The sequence below is a fragment of the Mirounga angustirostris genome, unplaced genomic scaffold (assembly GCF_029215605.1).
Source record: "Mirounga angustirostris isolate CCGP_5_RB_7025 unplaced genomic scaffold, mMirAng1.0.hap1 SCAF_1, whole genome shotgun sequence".
Taxonomy (NCBI): Eukaryota; Metazoa; Chordata; class Mammalia; order Carnivora; family Phocidae; genus Mirounga; species Mirounga angustirostris.
The window spans coordinates 53,042,755-53,067,160 of record NW_026991709.1 but is presented as its reverse complement, the minus strand read 5'-3'; the positions used below and the strand labels follow the sequence as shown (position 1 = coordinate 53,067,160).

At 38.8% G+C, this 24,406-nt stretch overlaps 1 long non-coding RNA gene across 1 annotated transcript in view; it reads left to right on the top strand.

Annotated features, from left to right (window-relative positions):
* Positions 1–24,406, top strand: part of LOC123863354 (uncharacterized) — a 334,785-nt gene that overhangs the window by 59,300 nt on the left and 251,079 nt on the right. The window contains exon 4 of the long non-coding RNA XR_010406625.1: positions 22,873–22,957. This is a non-coding gene — a long non-coding RNA (uncharacterized LOC123863354). The remainder of the gene's footprint in view (positions 1–22,872; positions 22,958–24,406) is intronic.

Here is a 24,406-nt window from a genome sequence, read left to right as displayed (position 1 = left end):
GGGGAAAGTCTGCATGAGTGCTGCAGGTGAGCAAGTGTGAGTGCATGCAGAGGAGAGAGGCTCTGTTAATGAGGTTGGGTGACTGTGACAGCAAATGACAGAGTGAGTAGGATAGAGTGGGACCAGGTGTGAGTAGGACTGTGTTAGACTAGGTATGAGTGTGACTGCATGGGACTAGGTGTGAGTGTGACTTTGTGGGACTACGTGTGAGTGGAACTGCATGTGACTAGGTGTGAGTGGGACTAGGTGTCACTAGGTGTGAACTGGAACATTTTGTGACAGGGTATAGCTTGGGGTATGAATATGAAGAGTATCAATGGCCCTGAGTATGAATGTGGCTCCATCCTGAGTGTGCAGGATGGTGAGTTTATGAGGGAGAGGGACCAGTGACTGTGTGACTGAGTGAGCTGACTAGCCTGAGTGTGAGTGTGGGGGGCTGAGTGGGACTGAGCAAGACTGAATGGAAGTCAGTGGGCTGACTAGTTGTACGTGTGAAGGAGTACGAGTAGGATGCTATGGCAGTGAGCAGGAATGTGAATGAATGGGACTGCTGTAGATGATTATATGAGTAAGCATGAGCGGGGCTGAGTGATTGTAAATGGCAGGACTGGATGTGAGTGAGTGAGTGTATAAAACCAAGGGCCTGGGGGTGGCTGCTTATGAGGGTGAGTGAGCATGTGCCCCTGCATGTGTTGAATGGGACTGAGTGTGTCGGTCCACATACTGGTACTGCTGGGAGTCAGACAAGGGAGTGGACTGAAATCAAGTAGGCATTTGAGGATTAGGGGACACAGTGAAGTTAGAATCCAATGCAAGGAAGTCACTAACTTGGCAGGAGCAAAGAGAGCATAATTATTGTAGACTAAGTCAAGGAAAGGAATAATAAAAAAAAAAAATCATGAGAACAGTAGGGCTGGGTGAGAGAATAAGGTCATCCTCTACCCAGCAGCATCAGCACTTGCACCCCATCAGGATAGAAACCAAGCAAACACCTGGGTAGTAGACATGACCTGCCAGCTATAGGGAGAAACCCACTTAGATGCTTCTTGATAGAGCACAGACGAATTCCAGGCTGTGGATCATTTCAGTGCTCATTGATGAGACCAGGAAGATGGTTGCAGCCCAGTGAGGAGGGAGATGAAGTCCTGACAAAAGAAGTAAATTGTTTAGTTAATCGAGCTTTTTATTTTCTCCCTTCTCACTTCCAGCATCCATACAGACTTCAAAAGTTTCATTCAACACAGGAATCTCAACACACACATCAAAGAGGTTTGATGAGGCAGGCTGGTCTTGTCAGCATTGCCTTTATCCCATCTCTGGGCAGCGTGAATCCCGTTATGTTCTGTGCCTCTCCTGCCCTGCTCTCTTTCTTTCAGGTTCATTTCTGTTACAGAGCTAATTTCCTACAGTTAAAAGTGCTTCTTGGTTTCAGTTAAGCAAACAAATAAATTAAATTGAAAGTCTGGGTCATAGCCACATGTCAGGTTTGTTTGCAATTAAGTTATATAATAAATTATTTAGAGGGAAGGTGTGTCTTTCATATATAAATAACCAAATATTGATATGGCCACTAGATAACATTTCTGTTGAAACCAAGGAATATAATATACGATAATTTCTAGATGATAAATCAAGGGTTTGTTACCTAAGTTCTAAGGACATATGAACTAAGGTCCAAGAACTCCCTGAAATTATATGCATCAATATGAATATGCATTTTTCTGGATGAAACATCCATAACGTGCATTAAAGTCTCAGAGGGAGGCTTTTGACCCCCAAGGTTATGAACTACTGTTTTAGAGATTACCACCATAAAGACATTGAGTTTCATTGTGGGAATTCTGTCTTTGTGATTTCACTAAAGCTGTTCCTGCTGCTTTGACTAGTGCTTGTTCTGTCTGAGCCTTAACCTTCAGTGGGTTGCTATTATTAGAAATATTTGCAATCCTTAAAGTCAACATTAAAGGTAGACAAAAGAGGGAATTTGCCATCTATTTACACTAACAGCAATATAAATAAATTCAGCTTGTGTAATTATTATATATACAATTGTATATATACATATATATATAGTTGTACCAGTTTCCATGGCAACTACTTCTTTAAAATATTCTACTCTTATAATACTTAGGTTTATTAATTTGATTACCTTATTCTCAGGTATTGGCATACCCATAATTTTGTTCGTTTTATATAATATTCTTTCAAAAATGAGAAAAAACTCTTTCTTTGACTATTTCTTTTTATCTGTCTTATGATGACCAAGAAGGAGTTGCATCTAATTTTAATAGGACATATAGGGTAGATCCAGATTTTGTGGGAGCTGAAGCTTATAACAGCTTTAGGCCCCTCTTTAAGGAAAATAGTAAGTATTATGAATACAGCAATGCTAGGGATTTTCTCTGGGCCTTGGGCAAATGAGAGGTCCTGAAGTTTAGGCTTAATTAGCATCGCTGCATGTGAATACATGCACAGGGGGAACAGATCTATTTAACTTTTTAATGTTGGGGTCAGGGATTAACTTTGGCTATTTTACTTCAATTTGAAAATAAGTCTACCCTTAAGAAGAGAGCTACCTGGTCAAATCATTTGTTCAATGTTAGCTTGAGGGATTTATACAAATTTAGGCTATGCCTGAATCCACACGAATTCAAGTACCACAAACATCTAATACCAAATGGGCAGCTAAGAGGAGAACTGATTCAGTTTACAAGTTCAAAAAAAAAGGGAAAACTGACTCTAGAAACTTGTTCTTTGAAGATGCTCAGAGAAGTGTCCTGGTTTAGAAAGAAAAAAAACACAAAAAAGAAGCTTTGTTCTAAAAGGCAGGTTTTTGGTTTAGGAAGAGGGTTGCTTCATAGTCATTGGCTCTGAATAAATTAGTAAGGAGAAACCAGTGTTATCATAGAGCTATCAGTGGGACTTAGTTGTTGCAAAAATCATGGTGAATGGGATGATAGAACAAGAGAGATTGGAAGGAATTACATGGAAAAAAATGTTTTATACAAACAGCATTGGTATGAGCATACAAACACAATTTCCAAATGTGCTCTTAATAGTTTCATTTGATAATTAATTTGTAGGCTGCTAACAATTCTGAATTTATTGAAGAAATAATCTCATTGCAGCAAAATAAAGCTTGTCTGGCTTTGGGGAGCAACAGGCTTAGGAGAAAAACTTGTAAAGAAATTCTTACTATAAGGTCAAGGTCAAAACATTGCATTTCTTCTGCTTCACTGCATAATGTAAAGATGTCTGGAAAGGAGCCAATCAATTAAAAATATAGCTAGAGGGAATTGTTCAGGGAGAAGGCTTGTGGCAGTAGCAGCCCATGAAAACATTCCCTTCTCTTTCTGTCTTCCCAAGTGAAGAATAAATCCTGATTAGCCCTTTATTAAAGAAGGGTACTCATTTGCCAGTGAAATGTAGAACTTGCATCTCCCTAACAACATGGTATCCAATTATCCTTATAGAAAATAATTTTATTTTTCTGTTAACGCTTTAAAAACATGATGTTTCCTTGCGTGTGATTATTCTTTTAGTGTGTACAAATAACCCCATTTAGAGTAATATTTAAACTCTGCTTTGGATTTCTTGAGAGTTTCTGGTTTGATTAGGACATGTGAGTCGATAAAGTAAGATGTTAGTATGGTGACATAGAAAGAATACACGAAGGGTGGTCCCCACCCAGGACTTATAAAACTTGAAAATATATCATACATAATTGTGAGTCTAATCAGTATAATATATGTGGTAGTCATTAACAAAATTCTCCCAGTGTGTCTGTCTCTTCACCTTTTGGGTACATGGTACGATTGAATTCCCTAATTCTGCGGTCCTTTTATGTTTAGGTTTGGGCCACGTGAGTAGTTCTAGCTAAATATTTATGAGCAAAGATGACATTTGTTATTCTGGCTGATTGCAAGGCATTTTGCTCTGTGATGTTTGAAATGGTGGCAGTTCTGTGAGTCTGTGTTTCTGAATGGCTAAGAAGAGCAGAACGCCTGGTTAAGCTGTTTCGGATATGTAACATAAGAAATAAATCTTTTCTCTTTAAATCATTAAAAATTTGGGGTTGTTTGTTATCACAGCATACCTGAGCCTCCTCAGACTTCTGTAATTATCATAAGGGCAGATTTGGGGACAATTTACCGAAAGTATAATTCTGGTGACTTAGGTTGGAGAAAAATCCCATTTGATACTTGGAGCTGCTATCTCTAGAAATAAAGGTCAGTTGTTTCCATTTTTACAGATTGTACTTTGTTTTTTGACTAGGACTCCACAGAGTTTATTGTACTGTGAAAATTTTAGACCTTAAGCTGCATAAATCACTTGGAAAATTCATTTTTGCCTCTAGAGTTGTTCATGGACTGTTTTCAGTAGTAGAAACCAGTTCCCACTGCCTAGGATACCCCATTAAGCAATGCTACTTTTTTTTCTTAGCAAAGTTGAAGCTTCAACTAAACATAACCTTGATTTATCATATATATTAATTTGATGCAAAAATTGATAGGTTTATTTTGGGGGTTCTGTCATTAAACACATTTTATTGATGTAGAATTTTACAGCCACAGATATGATCAAGGGTTGGGGAATGCCTAAAAATGCTGACTTTGTTGGCAGAGTCTAGATGACTCTTAATTTCCAAAAGAATGTCACTTTTTTGAAGCAGGAGCCAAATGTTGTATTGTTTTAGCCAAGCTTCTTGAAAGATTAGCCTATAATTTCCTTCCCTGCTTTCTGGCATTTTTACTCACTGTTGTAAAGTTTTAGTCACCATCTCTTCGCTCAACCTGCTCTGGAAAAGGTCTCTAATTTGCTCCAAATCACCAAGATCTTTTAACACATTTCAGACTCATTATTTTGATTTCTTTGCAAGCTTTTGATACTGACCCATCGTTTCCTTCTTAAAACTCTTTGCTCCCTTATTCCTTGATACCACTCTAGCTTGGAGTTTCTATTTGTCTCTGTATTAAAGCTCAGTCATGGGCACAAGAACTATACTGAAAATATTCTCCTGCTGCTGCTTTGATTAGGACCCTCTATGGGACTCCATTCAGCAAATGAAGCAGAATTCATGATCTTCCCCTCCCCAAGTGTCTCCACCTTAAAGTCTGTTCTTTCTTTTTTATTGCCATTCTTGATGAATGAAACTTCCATCTGTTGAGCTATTAAACCAGAATCATGGGAGTCATTATTGATGCTTCATATATGTGCTAAATCCTATTGTTTCAATTGCCTAAATATCTCTGGAATTTATCTCTATGTTTTTGGTAAAGTTACCATATTTCTGTCTTTTTTTTTTTTTTCATGAATTGATACAGCAGCTTCCTAACCAGTTCAATTCCCCCTTGTCTTAGTTTTCTGATTTATCTTCCACAGGGCATTCATAATGATCCTTCCAAAGACAAATCAGAACATTTCACTCCTTTCAGCAAAACCCATCAGTGGTTCTCCTTTGATTTAGAATTACACTCCAAATTGTTTATGTGGCACATGTGCCCCTTAGAAATATTAGCTCCCTCCGTTTTTGTTTTCTGCTTGTCTCCTTTATGTACACTCTGGAATTCTGGAATTCTTTAGGTCTCCAAATATCTATATTTTCTTTTACCTTTCAATGAGGTTGTTCCATCTGCTTATAATAGGATAGTCAACTGTTCCAGTGTGTCCAGAATTTACCTAGGTTTAGCCCTGAAGTCTCCTCTTTGCCAGGTAGCCCCTCAGCCTCAGGCAAATAAGGATGGTTTATCACTGTAGCTCAGAATACTACTTTCCCTTCAGTTTTCCTGATTTGTTCTTCAAGAGTGCTTATATTGACTTCTTCTAAAATCCTGTTTCAACTCCATTTTTCCTGTGGGCTGAAATTTATCTGTAGGGATTACCATAGTCTACTTTAATGTGGTCCTGCTACATTTTGTGCTCTTTGAAGAGAGACAACTTTGTTTTGTTCATCTCTGCATCTTTATCTCAGACATGTCTAACACAGTGTTTAGCACATGGTAGGCCACTGATAAAGATTCCTTGTACTGTATTAGAAAAAACTCATGGCATCTATCTTAATGCTCTAGTGACTATCGTAAATACTTTGCCAATTATATTAGTCAAATGTTTCTGTTGTTTTCACTTTGAAATAAAATGTGTTAATTTTCCACATCTAATTAACTGCCATTATTTAACTCAAAAGTAGTGATGATTTTTCTTATTCTTTTAGTAGATCCACCATCATATATTTAACACTCATTAGAACATCTCTCCCCTGTTTCTTTTGTCCCCAAAGATTTGGAGATGTTTGGAATACTTCAGTGTATTTTCAAAAAAGGATTTCTTAGAGCACCTAATTATGGCCAAAAATGTACTAGGTACTGTGAAATACTAGGTATAAACCAAGGAAATTTGACTTCTATTTTCCAGAAATTTACAGTCCAGCTGGGAGGTAAGTGTGTAGAATTAACCACAGAATATTTTCTTAAGAATTTCATTTGGCACATGAATCTGAGAACTAAAGATCGAAATTATGGATATACAATCTGCTGTCCTGAGGATCTCTTCCTATAACATATAAAATGTGCAGCTGATAGAGATGGATAGAGTGGGGTATTAGGAAAAACCCCTACCTTACCTCCTATGTTTCTCCTTCACTCTTACACAACTACCACACTGACCACACTTCTGGTCCTAAAATATGTGGAGTTTTCCCCCACCAGGCAATTTTCTACAACACCATCAGGGCACCCTGCAACTTAATTCTGACACTATCTACCCAGGGATGGCATCATATCCCACAGGTTAAGGGCTCAGTCCCACAAGACTGTTTCCATCCTGCTTCAGATGCCAAGTACAAGTTCAAGTTGTCACCTGTGCTTTCTGACTCATAGGCTAGAAACCAGAGGTTTCCATTACCTCCTTCCCAGGTTTGATTAATTTGCTAGACTAGGTCTGGGAGGGTCCCAAGCACAGGAGCTTCTGTCCTTGTGGAATTGGGGTGTACCTTCCTGGTACATCGACATGTTCACCAACTGGAAAACACTCTGAACCCCCATACTATTGGAATTTTTTTAAAAAAGTCTTTATTTATTTTAGAGAGTGAGAGAGTGTGCACGCATGCACACACACACACATACACATATGTGCATGCAAGCAGCGGGAGGAGGAGACGAGGAGGGAGAGGGATAAGCAGATTTCTCGCTAAGCGCAGACCCCAGTGCAGGGCTCAGGGCTCTATCTCATGACCCTGAGATATGACTTGTGCCAAAACCAACAGTCAGATGCTTAACCGACTGAGCCACCCAGGCACCTTACTATTGGGATTTTTATGGAGGCTTCATTATGTAGGCTCATCAGTTATTAACTCCATTACCAGCTCTTTCCCCTCCTAGAGAATGAGGGGTTGGGGGTGAAAATTCTAAGCTTCTAGTCATGGTGTGGTTTTTCCAGTGACGGGTTCCCATCTGGGAGCCATCCAGAATCTGATCAGAACCAAAGACATTTGCATCACCCAGGAAACTAAAGGCTTTTATGAACCCCGAATCAGGAACTGGGATCAAAGACCAAATATTAGGAAAAAAGGATGCTCTTGGTACTTCTGTCACAAGAAATTACTAGGGTTTTAGGAGCTCTGCGGCAGGAGGGAGAGGCAGAGACCATTGTATGCATTTTTTATTGTCTTGTAGGTATTTAACTTCTTAGTTATCAAACACAACCCAAAAAGGCATACTATCTGAAATACACAACAGAATCTTTCTCTTTTCCTTTCATTGATTTGTTTTAAATTTTAACTATCCTATTTTTAATTTAATTTTTTTTTTTTTAGATTTTATTTATTTATTGGACAGAGAGAGACAAAGCGAGAGAAGGAACACAAGCAGGGGGAGAGGGAGAGGGAGAATCAGGCTTCCCGCAGAGCAGGGAGCCCGATGCGGGGCTTGATCCCAGGACTCTGGGATCATGACCTGAGCCAAAGGTAGACGCTTAATGACTGAGCCACCCAGGTGCCCCTACTATTTTTAATTTTAAAGAACTTCTTGTCTCCCATTGTTCCTTTTCAATGGCACTCTTTGTTATTAATATAAACTCATTTCTCAGAAAATGTTAATGATAGGTTTTTAAAAACACTTTATTCTATCCTGCACTGTCTTTGTTGTCTCTGTAGTCATACTTTGCTCTGTTTATTTTTCCTGTTAGAGGATTCTCTCAAGGCTGGTGTTACTTGGCTGTTTAATATTAAGAGTGAGGCAATAGAAAGCTGATTGAAAGCCTTGGGTTGGAGTGGCTTATCTGCTGATGGCTTATTCTGAGAGGACTCAGCCTTTTCATTAGGAGCCTTCCAATTTGTGGTGTCTTCTCTTTGGGACTATTGGATTTTTTGGGAGGGGCATGGAGGAATCCTCTAATATATTGCCCTGGGTGAGGAGTTAAGCCCAGCCTGTGGCATTCTAGAAGAAGGGGGCTGGGGATTACTATTCACTGTGAAATTTCACTTCTACCTGTTGTCTGTTCCATGTTCCCCACCTCCTACACCTTAGTTATGTCTGAAGCATTCAGGGTTGATTTCTCCAGATAATAAGCCTCTCATCTTTTAGGGAGGGTGGTAGGAGGGATGGTGGTGGTGCAGATAACCACCAGGTTGGGAGGGGTGGCTGGGAAAGGCCTGTGGATCTAACCTCTTTGTATATAAACTTTCTTTGAATTTGTCCTTTCTGGTCACTATAAATGCAATAGAATGTGTTGTTGGCATTGCCACCTCTGCAGAACACAGCCTGTGGATGAACTGGAAACGAGCCTTCTTTAGGAATTCTGGAAAAAATCACATAGCCAAACTACCCAATCACTACAAAAAATTCTGTGCAGGAATCTCTTTTTACTAGTTTTCAGCAGCTTAGTTTCATGTAAAATAAAGACACAACAATACATGCCTTAACATTTTTCAAAGACCAAATTTCCACTTGATATTTTTGTCTTGTTTATTTGCTATCAGATGTGACTAAGGCTTAAGGTTTTTCTTTTTTTTAAAGATTTTATTTATTTATTTGACAGAGAGAGACACAGCGAGAGAGGGGACACAAGCAGGGGGAGTGGGAGAGGGAGAAGCAGGCTTCCCGCTGAGCAGGGAGCCCGATGTGGGGCTCAATCCCAGGACCCCGGGACCATGACCTGAGCCAAAGGCAGACGCTTAACGACTGAGCCACCCAGGCGCCCCAAGGATTAAGGTTTAAATTTTTTTTTTTTCCATTTAGATATAAAAAAAGAAAACCCTTTCAGTCTTCATGTTTTGTTGATTCTATTTCCTAGTTTTCTTACTTCCAATTGCCTGTACCCTGGTCAAACCACCCTCATTGCTCACTGTTCTGATGCAAATGGCAAATACCTTTCACACCTGCACTGCAGCCTTTCTTGGCTTATTCCAACCCGTTCCCCACACTGCTGCCATAGTGATGGCTTCAAATCAGGCGTAGGTATAACCCTAGAACAGAGATTCTTAACCTGAAATCATCCATGATTGGTGAAATTAAAAGTCTGTGAGCCCTTTGAATTATAGACAAAAAACTGTGTTTGTGGTCATTTCAGGGAAAAAGTGTCGGATTTTATCATATCTTTGATAGAGGCTAGGATACTCCCAAGTAGATTTAAGATGATGAATAATGAGGAGAACAGCTGATGATCTCAACACACACACACACACACACACACACACAAAGTCTCCATTATTTATCTGCAGACATGGTTGCTAGAAATCCACACAGCATCTGTGATTGATTGCTCTTCTTTTCTCCCCATATAATGCTGGTGAAAGAATGACTGGTAGTGAAGTGTCTGTCAGAGTGAACCACAAATATGTTCATTAGAAAACAGGCTGTTAAAGTAGATCGAGTATAAATATATTTTGCACATCACAGAAGACACCTAAATTAAGGAAAGCTGTGGAGGAGCAGATAGCTACTTTTCAATTATATATGACCAATGTGGTATTTTTTGATATCTTACTCAGTAATTGAAAGGTCTGGAAATGCCATACCTGCCTACGTCATTGGGGTCACTGCTTTTAATAGAGGCAGTGAGTCTAGAAATCCTACCCACCTCAGAACAATCATGCTTTGACTTTTTCCTATTTGTGCAATTACCAAGATTGCACCTCATTGAACACTTTTATGTTTATGCACATAAATATTTACTGGGAAATAGACCTGGGCATTAAAGAAAAAAAGTCATCCAGCTTCCTTGACTTCATCAGGTTGTTTGTGGAGATGCTGTTTCACAAACACACAAGCTACAAATCAAAGGGATGTGACACCTTTTTATATTATCAGGCAACATGGTGAAGAAGAAAATGAAATGGAGTTTGTGAACTTTATTACTCAGGGTGACAAGTTAATATGTGGGTGATGGTGTGCTGTTCCTAAATGAGATTTGTTGCATCCTCGGAACTGTGTAAAATGTCTCAAGAGAGGAAGTTTCCATGCCATAGACAGTAGCATTGACTCTCCTGAGGAAGTTAGATTGGAAACTTACACGTTTGCAATCGTTCACAGGCGATCAAGTGTGTGAAGTGGAGAGCAGGAAGAGACTGTGCTTGCATGAAGAATTTTAATGACTGAAGGTTTCTTTTCTTATTAATTTCAGCATAGAAAGGGCAGTGAGATAAGGACATCTTCAGTCTTGCAGACATCTTCTTCCCCTACAAAAGGTGATGGTTGATTTGGTACAAACATCATAGAGCAGGAAGCCAGAAAATAGAATCAAATCAAACATGATTTTATAGTTGTTATCATTCCTAAGAATATCTGTGCTCCCATAGGCAATATGTCTTAGATAGGAGAATAGTATTGGAATTCTTGGTCTGGGCACTGAGGGGCTGTTGGTCATCTGGAACGGATTTGCCCATTGGATATGACAGGGCTGCTCTAAGAGGCCTCACCGTGTCTGCTCTTGGACCTACTCGTGATTCAAGGCTGTGTGTCCTCTTTGCACGTAAGACAGGTGAGTTATGTTACTTGCTGGGTAGAAAGGATGGCAGGAGATGAGTTACCTGAAACTATCTGACTCATTATTATCCCCTTCAGTATTGACATAATGTTGGAAGAGGATCACTGAATCAGATAGAACTAAAGCATTCTTTTCAACCTGCCTGTTGGGGTCTTGTCTGTCCTGCCATACTAGACTGTGTAGGTGGAAAACAGACAAACTCAAATAATTGATTAAATGAGCCAACTCTTTCTTTTCTTTTTTTTTTTAAGATTTTATTTATTAGAGAGAGATAGCACATGAATAAGCAGGGGGAGTGGGAGCGGGAGAAACAGGCTCCCCACTGAGCCAGGGAGCCTGATATGGGGCTCAATCCCAGGACCCTGGATCATGACCTGGGCCGAAGGTAGATGCTTAACTGAGACACCCAGGCACCCCCCCCCCCAACTGTTTCAATTGTGACACAAATAAAGGGTGTTTGTTGATTTCTATATGTATACTTTGGAAGAAATTGTTACTGCATATTCACTTATATTTTCCAGAGAAGACATGGAAGTATTAGAGAACTCTTTTGAAATCCTTGTTAAAACCTAAGATTGAGGATTATAATATTTTTCCTTTTTTATGGGTATTCACAGTTTAAATAGCTTTATATTTTTACTTTTTCATTTGACAAATGTAAAATAATAAATTTTGTTCCCCATTGTGGGTGCTAGAATAGGATCATTGACAGGACACTTGGAGCTGTCCACCTGGCCCAGGATTCCTACCTTTTTTTCTGAGATGGCACTAAAATATTTGACCTAAAATAACACAGTATTTCCCAGATCAGACCCTCCTTTATTAAATTAAAAACAACACCCAGCTATGAAAGAGTAGAATGTGTATTTGCAGTGTACTATTCCTTATTAAATCAGTGAGCAAAATGACCGTAAAGGGACATTCAGTTGAATCCAAGAAAACATTATTTGAAGACCTATTATATGTTGAACTCTGTGAAGGGCATTGGGGAGAAAAAGGTAAACATTATACCATCTACAAATTAAATGAAGATATTAAGCAACTCTAACACAATGTGATAAGTGCTATGATAGGGAATTTGGTTGTGTGACTTCAGTGTCAATGGATTTCTGATTCAGTTAATCTCATCTGCCCAAGAAAATATTTTTGTAGTGAGTAGTTCACCACTGGGAACTACTATTTATTAAGTTGTCATTTCCTTGGATAATTTTACCAGGTACTGCTTTAAAGATGATATTGAGGGAAAATAAAACTATTCTTAGTAGAACCATCTTCGGCTTTTTAACTGTGATACTCATAATGTTTAGTGAGTACATGGTGCATATGTAGCCTCCTGCCCATCTGGTCTTTTGTTTTCTGTAGGATCTAGTATAGTACTAAAGCCAAGTCCTCACTGGATTAATTTTATCACTCTTTCTTGGGCCATTTTTTTTTTTTTTTCCCCAAATGAGAATGTTTACTGAGTATAAACTTAATTGCATCATAGGTTTCAGAAAAAGTACTGTGGCTGTGCCCATGGTTTGCTCCTTATCCTAATACTAAAATTTAATTGATCTTTTTTTCCTCAGAGACTTTTTCAGTTTTATTTTTTACCACTTAGAAGAAAGAAACAGTTGCATGTTCCAATCCAGGAAGTCCCTGAATTTCAGAACTCTGAATAAAGGGCAAGAAAAGAAGAATTAGAAAATGGGTTTAGTGGGAACATACCTTAACATAATAAAGGCCATGTATGAAAAGCTTACAGCTAACATCATACTTAATGCTAAAAAACTGAGCTTTTCCTCCAAGATTAGGAATTAGGAATAAGACAAAGATGTTGACTTTTTTTTTAAGATTTTATTTATTTATTTATTTATTTATTTATTTATTTATTTATTTATTTATTTATTTATATCTATTTGAGAAAGAGAGAGAGAGAACATGAGCAGGGAGAGGGACAGAGAGAGGGGGAAAGATGGAGAATTTAAAGCAGACTCCATGCTGAGTGTGGAGCCCAAGGTGGGGCTCCATCTCACAACCCTGAGATCATGACCTGAGCCAAAACCAAGAGTTGGATGCTCAACCAATGGAGCCATCCAGGCACCCCAGGGATGTCCACTCTCATCACTTTTATTCAACATAGTACTAGAGTTCCTTGTCACAGCAATCAGATAGGAAAAAGAAATAAAAGGCACCCAGATTGGTAAGGAAGAAGTTAAACTGTCAGTCTTTGCAGATGACATATAGAGAAAACTTTAAAGATTCCACCAAAAAAACTATTGGAAGTAATAAATGAAATCAGGAAAGTTGCAGGACATAAAATTAATACATAGAAGTCAGTTGTGTTTCTGTGCACTAGTAATGAAGTAGCAGAAGTAGAAATTAAGAAAACAGTTTCACTTACAGTTGCACTAAAAAGAATACCTAGGAGTTAACTAAAGAGGTGAAAGACCTGTACTCTGAAAACTATACAATATTTATGAAAGAAATTGAAGATGACACAAACAAATGGGTAGATATTCCCTGCTCATGGATTGGAAGAATTAATATTGTTAACATGTCCACACTACCCAAAGCAATCTATAGATTCAATGCAATCCCAATCAAAATACCAACAGCATTTTTCACATAACTGGAACAAATAATACTAAAATTTGTATAGAACCACAAAAGACCCCAATAGCCAAAGTAATCTTGAGAAAGAACAATGCTCAAGGTATTACAATCCTAGATTTCAAGATATACTACAAAGCTGTAGTAGTCAAAACAGTGTGATATTGGCACAAAATAGACACATAGATCAATGGAACAGAATAGAAAGCCCAGAAATAAATTGATGCTTACATGGTCAATTAATTCATGACAAAGGAGGCAAGCATATATAGTGGGGAAAAGACAGTCTTCCCAAAAAATGGTGCTGGGAAAACTGGCAGCTATATGTAAAAGAAAGAAACTAGACCACTTTCTTACACCACACACAAAAATAAACTCAAAATGGTTTAAAGACCTGAGTATGAGACTTGAAACCACAAAATTCCTAGAAAAAAACATAGGCAATAATTTCTTTTTCTTTTTTTAAAGTAGGCTCCACACCCAGCATGGAGCCCAATGCGGGGCTTGAACTCACAACCCTGAAATCAAGACCTGAGCTGAAATTAAGAGTCAGACACTTAACTGACCAAGCCACCCAGAGACCTCTTAGACAGTAATTTCTTTGACATCAGCTTTAGCAACATTTTTCTATATGTCTCAGTCAAGGGAAACAAAAGCAAAAGCCAACAATTGGGACTACACCAAAATAAAAAGCTTTTGCACAGCAAAGGAAACTATTAAGAAAATGAAAAGGCAACCTACTGAATGGGAGAAGATACCCACAAATGATGTATCTGATAAGGGGCTAATATCTAAAACATACAGAACTTATACAACTCAACACCAAAAAAGCAAATAATCTGAATAATGACAAAGGACCTGAATTGACGTTTTTCCAGGGAGATATATAGATGGCCAACAGACACATGGAAAAATGTTCAACATAACTAATCATCAAGGAAATGTGAATCAAAACCACGAGATATCACCTTATACCTATCAAGAATGGCTAGAATAAAAGAGACAATTTAAGTGTTGGTGAGGATGTGGAGACAAAGGAGTCCTCATGCACTGTTGGTAGGAATGTAAATTGATACAGCCACTGTGGAAAACAGTATGGAGGTTCCTCAAAAAATTAAAAATAGAAATACCGTATGATTCAGTAATTCCACTACTATTTACAGAAACTCTAATTTGAAAAAAATATATGCACCCCTATGTTTATTCCAGCATTATTCACAACAGTCAGGACATGGAAGCAACCCAAGTGTTTATCAATAGATGGATTGATAAAAACGATGTGATAAATAAACACAATGGAATATTACTCAGTCATAAAAAAAGAATGAGATCTTGCTATTTGTGGCAACATGGGCAGACCTAGAGGGCATTATGCTAAGTGAAGTAAGTCAGACAGGGACAAACACCATTTGATTTCACTTACATGTGGAATCTGAGAAAAATGAATAAGTAAACAAAAAGCAGAAAAAGATCCATAAATACAGAGAACAAACTGATGGTTGCCAGAGGAAGGGGGTGAGGGGATGGGCAAAATGGGTGAAGGGAAGTGGGAGGTACCGGCCTCCAGTAATGGAATGAAAAAGTCAAGGGAATGAAAGGGATAGCACAGGGAATAGAGTCACTGGTCATGCAATGGTGTTGTACGTGACAGATGGGAGCTACATTTATGGTGGGCATAGCATCACATATGCTGAATCACTGTGGTGTTCACCTGAAACTCATGTAACTTTGTGTGTCAGCTATTCTTCAATTAAAAAGTAAATAAATAAATAAAAAGGAGAGAAGAATTAGGGCTTCCTGGGAATCTTCTGTTTGTGTCTTAGGTCTATCTTCTTCATGCCTGCTACGTCAGGGACTGCCGCTAACACCTAAAACCAACCATGTACCTAGCCTTCTTCCATGATAACCTTCTTGTCACCCACAAGGAGCCTCCTTGGCTCCTTTATAGCTTTACTTCCCCTTGTCATCCTGTCTGTCAGGATCTGACACTCTTAGCACTGTTCTGGAAACCCCATGGGGCATGATCTCTTCCCCTTATCTCCAGCCCGTGCACTGGCTCAGCTCTAACTATGAGCATGAATGGCCCTGTCCCCTTGCCCAGCTCCTCAGTGGCATAAACTGGAAACCAATGTGTGTGCTGTCCCCAAAAGAAGTCAGACCACGTTAACCTAGCAGAAGGAGCGTGGTCTTCCCACGAGTGGCCATAGCAAAGGAGTCCTTGGATACAGAGAAGAGACTCACTAGAAGCTTTCTGTGACTAGACACAACTCGTGTCTCTTTAGTTAAGAACCCCAGAGGACTTGGGGGAAGACTAATGAATAGCTTGAAATGATGGGAATTATATTGTATAAGTATTAATTAATAATATTATTTAACCTGATATTTGATACAGGTTTCTACTGCCCAGTGGTTTTTTTTTTTTTTTTTTTAACTGCCCAGTGTTCTAAGGCTGTCTGTTTTACAGAATGGTTTCTCCTAAGTAAATTGTCTTACTCTTCTGAAGGGAGCCTAGGTAGCCTAATCTTAACTGTGAGGAACTGATAGAGTTCTCTAGCTCCTTGAGGGATGTTTAAAAATACATAAAGCAAAATTATATCACCTTAAGTACATTGTGAATTTAAAAGCACACAGTTAGCCCTGACAGATTTTCCTTTGCCTTGGAGAATGGGAATAATTATATTGTAAGTGCAGACAAAATGAGGTTTCTCTCACAGGCAGATTTTTGTGATTCCACTCTGGACTTTTGTTTAGAAATTTTGTTCAGTTTCTTAGAGGAGCTAAATAAAATTGCTGCAGAGAGGCCAGAGGGGGGCACCAAATAATCATGATTGATAGAGTGGTTTGTCTGAGCAGTTGTGGGAGGCTCAGGCATCAGGCTCCTGAAACCTCTGTGTCTGTTTTGACCATTTTGGGCAGAAAGCATATTGAAGTTTTTCTGTTCACTGAATTATTGTCAAACCAGGAGCTAACATCCCCGCTTTAGAAGCTTGCAAAAGTACTCAACTAATGGGGTAGCAGCAGTTGGCAGGATCTGTGATTGCAAACATTTTAGAAAGCCTCTGCGCTCTTAAACTCTTATTTCACTAATCAGAGCTGAACCGTAGGAAGAATTGAGAAATTGCACCATGTCCTTGGGAGGTACTGGGTTGGGTCTTTCTTGATCTTTCTCTCTGAGGCAGAGAAATTATTGACAGTGTTCTAGCTTTAATTGTTCTTGGTAAGTTGCCGAAGTGCCTCTTTGGTCCTCAGGATGGGGGATAAATTTATCATATTTAAAAATTCATTTTTATCTTGGGCTATTTGAAAAAAGTCTGCATCCTTTGCCTTAGGCAGGATTTCTAAGTTGCAGATAACTTTCAAAAGTGTTCCACCACAATTGTTGCAATTTCTCTTGTGTGGAAAGTTGTGTTTTGTGTAGTTGGTACTTACTACCCCTGTGGTCTTAGTTTGCTTATATGTCCTTATTTGTGGTGGACCAATTTGAGGTAGGGTGGGGGTGCTGGGATGAGGGCAAAGAGATTGGAATAATCCTCTGTTCAATTGAGGAGGATATAGGTATGCTTACTGTGTTCTTCACCAACACTCAGAGGGTTCTAAGTCTTCTTGCAAAATATATGTGAATACCAAAAGTGATTAGTTATGATCCTGTGAAATTTAAGACTCATTTAACTTCAGACTCCCATTTATCCCCAGTTCTCCGTTTTGACTTTCTGTATGTTCAAGGGGTATTTTTTTTTTTTAAAGATTTTATTTTATTTATTTGATACGGAGCAAGAGAGAGAGCACAAGCAGGAGGGAGGGGCAGAGGGAGAGCGAGAAGCAGGCTCCCTGGGGAGCAGGGAGCCCAATGCTGGACTCGATTCTGGGACTCCAGGACCATGACCTGAGCTGAAGGCAGATGCTTAATGACTGAGCCACCCAGGCACCCCTCAAGGGGTATTTCAAAATCTTTTCCATCTTGTAGGGTAGCATCTGTGCTTACTGTTTTTTCCATTATGGTAGTGCATGACAAGTGAGCCAGTGCACACAGAACAGTTCTGACTCAGGGAGACAGAGCCTGTGAGGATCCCAATAAATGCCAGCCCCTTCATATGTCACATTTTGTTATTTATTTTTTTTTAAAAGATTTCATTTATTCATTTGAGAGAGAGAGAGAGAGACAGAAAAAGCATGAGCGGAGGAGGAGGGAAGGGCAGAGGGAATGGGAGGAGCAGGTTCTCCACTGAGCAGGGACCTGGGCACGGGGCTCGATCCCAGGACCCAGGGATCATGACCTCGGCTGAAGGCAGACACTTAACCAACTGAGCCACCCAGGTGCCCATATATGTCACATTTTAACTTGAGGTTTAAGAACCTGGTCTCTGGAGCCAGACTACCTGTGTATGAGTCTAGGCTCTGCCTCTTATTAGCTGTATGACTTTGGCAAGGTGCTCAGCCTCTTTGTGCCTCAGTTTCCACATCTGTAAAGTGGAGTAATATCATAGGGTTACTGTGAGAATTAAATGAATTATTATATGTAAAGCAGTTAGACAGGACTCTTGGTATGTAGTGTTTCAGAAGTACATGCTAAATAAATGTTTATAGGCAATGTAAAATCTGTTATTCCAGTCCCATAAAATATTTATTTCTCCACAGAAATTCGCCATCAGGTGAGTTTTTTATGGGCACATACTGACTTAGGTGTTTCCTGCACTCAGCTCCATGGCTGGTATTTTAGGCCCCTACCACTAACTCTTATGCCAAAATCTTGTACAAAGATCCTATTACAACTGACTCCTCAACATAATTTATTTAACAAACATTGATATAGCACTTTCTGTGTGCTCCACACTGTTTTAAACACTATACAAATATTAACTCATTTAATCCTCATTATAACATGAGAATACTTGTTGAATTTCAGTTAAGTGATGTGAGAGAATCCTTTATCCTAGTGTCTGACATGATGATCCTTCAATAAATATTTGTTGAAGGAATGAATACCTGTGAGTGACTCAATCAATCAGTCTATCTTGTTTGCTATCAAAAAGCAAACAATACACCAGAATGTTATATTAAGTGGCCTGGAAACTGGAAACATTTGAGACACTTTTTGCACAGCTGTATTCAGTTTGTCCTGAGGGGCTCAAGCAGCCTAACCGTTCCTGTCCCTTTCTCAGTATTAAATCACTTCCTACTTTAATATTAAGTTTAGATGTTTAGATATAGGTAAAATCTTTGGTGATTTGTAGACTTTTATACTCACCTAGATTGATAGTTGAATACTCCATTCTAAATTTCTGTTTTTATCATAATTTTAGATTTTGAGCAGAAAATATTAGGATTCTGTTTAAAACATTAAGATATGCCAATTTCCTCTCACTCTTTGAATTGCATCCTTTATTTTTGTTCTAATTTGGGAAGACATATTTGCATCATATTTCATTTGTCACTGTCCCGAAAAGATTAGCCAACAAGCACTTAATATTTTGTAATGCTTTATCATAATTGAAAACATCTACATATTAAGCCTGAGGAGTAAATTACCTTAAAAATATGTCAGATCTATTCAGCATCCATTTGGGAACACTTGAGTGGTAAATGCCAGTTTTTATGAAACGACAATAAATGTTTTTATTCAACATGCTATTGCCCCAATCAATTGTAGACTCTTTTTATAGTCACCAAATTAGTTGCATTTAACTTTAAATTGTATTTGTTGAAGCACTGTTAACGTGATAGAAAAGAATCAGTGTAATAACAACCTAAGACTTCAGTAGTCTCTGTGTCTGCTCTTTCTCTCTCTTCTCTCTCTGTCTCTAGCTACCAATCAAAATATTTGTCTTTTCCTAACTATGACAAGTATCTGGTAAAGTGGGATTTACATTTTTTTTTAAAGATTTTATTTATTTATTTGACAGAGACAGAGATAGCGAGAGCAGGAACACAAGCAGCGGGAGTGGGAGAGGGAGAGCAGGCTTCCCGCCAAGGAGGGAACCCAATGTGGGACTCGATCCCAGGACCCTGGGATCATGACCTGAGCCGAAGGCAGACGCTTAACGACTGAGCCACCCAGGCGCCCGGGATTTACATTTTTTTAATGGAGCTATTGAAATGTGGCAACTGAAGGGCATTTGGAAAAATGCGGGCAAATTTGCATGAGTTCAGGTCCCTTTGGTTGTTCTGAAGAGGTAGAGTTGAGAGATCAAACTCTGCAACCTCTTATCTCTGAGATGAAATATTACTGATGCTGTTGGAATAGACAAGGGTGATTGTGAACAAGTCCTGGGTTCAAGGAAGTCAACAAGTCTTTTAATAGAAGTCACAAGATTGGTACAGATAACAGTTGGGGAGGGGACTGCCCCGTGCCTCATCCAGAGTTCCGAGGCAGAAGGTGAGTTGGAGTTTATGAATTGACAGTCCATAAAATCTGTCCCAATCCCACCATGTAGCTGTCAGGCTTGTTCCTGTGACCCTAAAAACTCTAGTCCAGTTTGGACACCCTTTTCTGTGTGCAGCCCTGGGTGGGGAGGGCCAGTCTTCTCCCTGCATCAGTTTTATTCATGCAGTTAAGGCCAGAGTCATGAAATGGGGATATCACAGGAAAGTCTAGATTTCAGCTGTGTGCTGAAGCCTGACATTTTGACAATATGGACAGTGTGCAGGCCCTGAGACAGGAGCAACAGGTTTCCCCTAGGGGTCGGGACGTCGGCCAGCTTCAAGGGAAACATCTGAACTCTGTCCACTGAGATAAGAGGTACAAACTGTTGGTCTTAAATCCCTGTAAATGTTTTAGAGGATTCCTGGACATTTCAGGATGATGGTGTGGGGCTAGCCGCCAGAAGAAAAATATTGGACTTGTTTATTTGGTTATAAACCCTATCCTATAAGTATTTGCAGTGTTGTGATTTATAAGGAAAACGTGTATGTGACCATCCAGATGACCAAAACATATTTCTCCTATATATTTGGTCTTCATCCACAGTTCCTGACTCACAGGTCCCCAAACCCTTGGCATTTCCTCAGTGTTGAGAGTGACAGAGGTGTTTCTTTAATATTAATGAGGTGACTTTTGGATCCCAGGACAATGAATAATGTGATTAGAGGATTGGAACTTTTGGTTCTAGCCCCAGACCTCTGGGAAAGGGAGAGGGCCTGGAAGTTGAGCCAATTGCCAGTGGCCAGTGATGTAATCACTGTAATGAAGCATCCACGAAAATCCAAAAGGATAGGGTTTGGAGAGCTTCCAGGTTGGTGAACATGTGGAGATTCAGGGAGAGTGGCATGTCTGGAGAAGGCTTTGCAGCTCCATGCCTTTTTCTCATATCTCCCTATATGCATATCTGATACCTGGCTAGTTCTTGAGTTACATCCTTTTATAATAAACCAGTGATCTACTAAGTAAAATGTTTTTTTTGAGTTCTATGAGCCATTCTAGCAAATTAGTTGAACCCAGGGAGGGGTTGTGGGAACTTCTGATTTATAGTAATAAGCTTGGCTTGTGTTTGCCATCTGAAGGAGGGTCGTGGGGGCCAGTCTCGTAGGACTGAGCCCTTCACCCATGAAATCTGATGCTATTTCCAGGTGACTAGCATCAGAACCGGGTTAAGTTATGGATACCTTGCTGGTATCTGAGACTGTTTGTGGGTGTGGGGAAAGCTCCCCCTGACATGTTGGAATTGGGGCCAGGAACCCCAAAGAATATTTAATAAAAAATTAGGTGGCTCAACAAATATTTGTGGAAAAACTATTAAATAGAAGTAGAAGCTTGAGTATTGTGCCTCAAAACACCACTGTGGGTCTCATTCACATGCTGATATGTGAGGGTGGGCCCTCAAGTCCCAGTTTACACATATATCCACCCTGCAACATTCTGTAAGCCCTCTACTGCTCTTTCTGCCTCCTCTCTTGATGATGTCTGCCTTTTTTTTTTTTTTTTTTTTATGTCCGCCTTTCTAATTGTGGGATTTAGCATGCTGGCCTCAGCCCCTCACACCTCCATCATATCAGATTGCCCCCCTTACCTCCCTGCACTTGCCTTGTTCATCGTCACCTTGAAGTATCTCTCATGCCTCACCTATTCTTTTTCATCTCTTCACCTTTAAAGTTGAATGAACCTTTTTTGGCTACTTTTCCTCAACTTTTCCCCTTTTTCTAAACTTCTGAAACTTCTGTGTCTTGATAGATTGAAAGCTTTTTTAAGAGTAAGGACCACATCTTTTTTTATCTTCTGTTTACTGCACTGTGCTCGGATGATGTACTACCACAAACCAGGTTCAGCAGTCCTCATTTGCTTAAGCTGCTTTGTATTCCCCAAACAAACTCAACCTCAGACCTTCCAAATTACAGATGACTTCAGATTTTTTTTTTTTAAATGGAACAAAGAATGCCTTTTTTTTGTGTGCTTTTTGTTTTATATTTGTCTTTTTCAAACTCTTCTTGACTCTAATCGTGGCAAAAACCTTGAAATAGTTGGAAGTTTTCTCTCTGGTGCTCTGCAATTAGATCTTCCAAACATAACCAGTCAAAACCCATTATCCGAATAGGTTTTCTTAGTAAATTATTGGAGAATGTTTATTTAAAGTCTTCTGAAAAACTTTAAAATTGGTCTGATGAGACAGATGTATCTTACCAGGCTACAATGCTCGAGTTTATGATTATCATACTGGTGAAATAATTTACTTTCACAATATATATTAAGCTCCCTGGGGCCTTAATGTCAGGCATATTGTTAGGCACACATAGTAGGTTCTTAATAAATATTAAATGGAAAATTAATATATTCTAATACATAATTTTTTGAGTGTGCTATTCCATTTTGGCAATTGCCAAATGTAATTCACTAGAAAATTCTGTAAAGTGCTCATTTATGACCAAATTTAAAACCTCTTTGAGGTTACTAGAGGTGCCTTTGTCTTCACACAGCTAGGAAGAAAATAAGCTGTTTTATATAGAGATTATATTTAGTTGTTTTCTTAGATTCACAATAGTCCATTATTATAATTGTATTTTAGCACAGACTAATAAAAAGACATCAGCATTATTATCTTTTCTCTTCCCATTTTCAATTTTTCCTTCTTCTTAACAGAATTCTTTCACAAAACTATTCATAAGCATTTAAATTAAATTAGTATTCTTTAGGTTACATGTAATATAAATTAATATTCTCTCTGGAAAAGTGGTTGATGATTATTTTCATAGTTGTGTTATGGACTTTGGTATTAGTATTATTCAAGAATACATAATTTAAATTCTGACAAGATTTTAAAACATTTTCTTCTAAGTAATGCCTACCAATTAGTCCTTTCCTTTTCTTGTTAGTCTAGGGCTGTGACTGAATACCAGATAGGAAGAGGATCATAAATTTCTGTTATATCTAGATCTAGATCAACAGGAGGACCTCTGGGTAAGTAGAAGCATGGTTATGGATGGATTCTGGAGCCTGCTTGCTAACGTAGGCTTGTGGCTGTGGACTTTATGGGGTTAGCTTTTAATCTGCTGTCAACTAGCATGATATCACAAATGCCATAAGAAAATAAACACACAGTCTTATGCAGATGACTACATTGACCTCACCCTTTCTCTGAATGACTTGACAGAAGATCTGATTTTCTATGATGCAAGAGAAAAATAGCAGTTGCAGTGTTTTGCTGCATAAAGTATGTTCTGGTTTAAATTAGTGGCATATAAAGTTATTATCTTGTTTGAACAAAAATCTTATTAAATTGAGCATATTTTTACTCCACAAAATGAAATTAAATTTTTAGATTGTTGTTTTTCTTTTCAGTTGGAAATTTATCGAGTGAATAGAAAACAAGTCATACAACTTTCCAAAGAATATATTACATCTTTTTGCATTTTGGTTTTCTTTGGCTTTGTGTGGTTTTTAGAAAATCTTGTAAGTCGATTGTATTAAAGTAGAAATTGAAAGAAATAACCAGACATATAGCAATAAATTTGCAGATAAAGACTTCTTTAAATGAATGTTCACTGCAGTATTACTTATATAAAAAATTGGGAACTACCAAAGTCTCCAACAATAAGTATATTGTTAGAAAAACTGTGACCCTTTCCATTGACGGACTATTAGGTAGAATTTAAAAATATTTTTGAAGAAGTTTTAAAAGCACAGGACATTTTTTCTAATGTAAGAGAAAACACATAACAGTTGGGGCGCCTGGGTGGCTCAGTCGGTTAAGCGTCTGCCTTTGGCTCAGGTCATGATCCCAGGGTCCTGGGATCGAGCCCCGCGTCGGGCTCCCTGCTCGGCGGGAAGCCTGCTTCTCCCTCTCCCACTCCCCCTGCTTGTGTTCCCTCTCTCGCTGTGTCTCTCTCTGTCAAATAAATAAATAAAATCTTAAAAAAAAAAAAAAAGAAAACACATAACAGCAACAACAATAACAACAAACCCAGAAAACCAGCTGCATATACAATAGAATTTTAGTTTGTATAGACAAACAAATGAATGGGATAAGGCAAAGCACTGAGCACTTTGAGGGTCTTATATTTAATCTTCACAGGAGCCCAGTGAGATTATTTGGGGAAACTTAGAAAATTCCACAGTCAAGGACTGATTCCCTGGATGACTAGTTTCAGGAGATCATTTTAGAAGTTGTAAGTCATAGGTCAGCAATTTGGAGACATGTAAATTGTGTACTGGAAGAAATTAAGTATGTACATGTAGTGAATGTAACTGATTTTAAGAATTTTTTTTTTCGGAGGAGATGCGATAACTGCTGTTGTTGGGCCTGGTTCTTAAAGTATAAACTGGCCAAGTATGTGTGGACGTCAAAATCCCTACCAGTGATTGGTCCCCTCTGTAGCTTTTAGGTTGTCTGTTCCTTAACACCTTCAG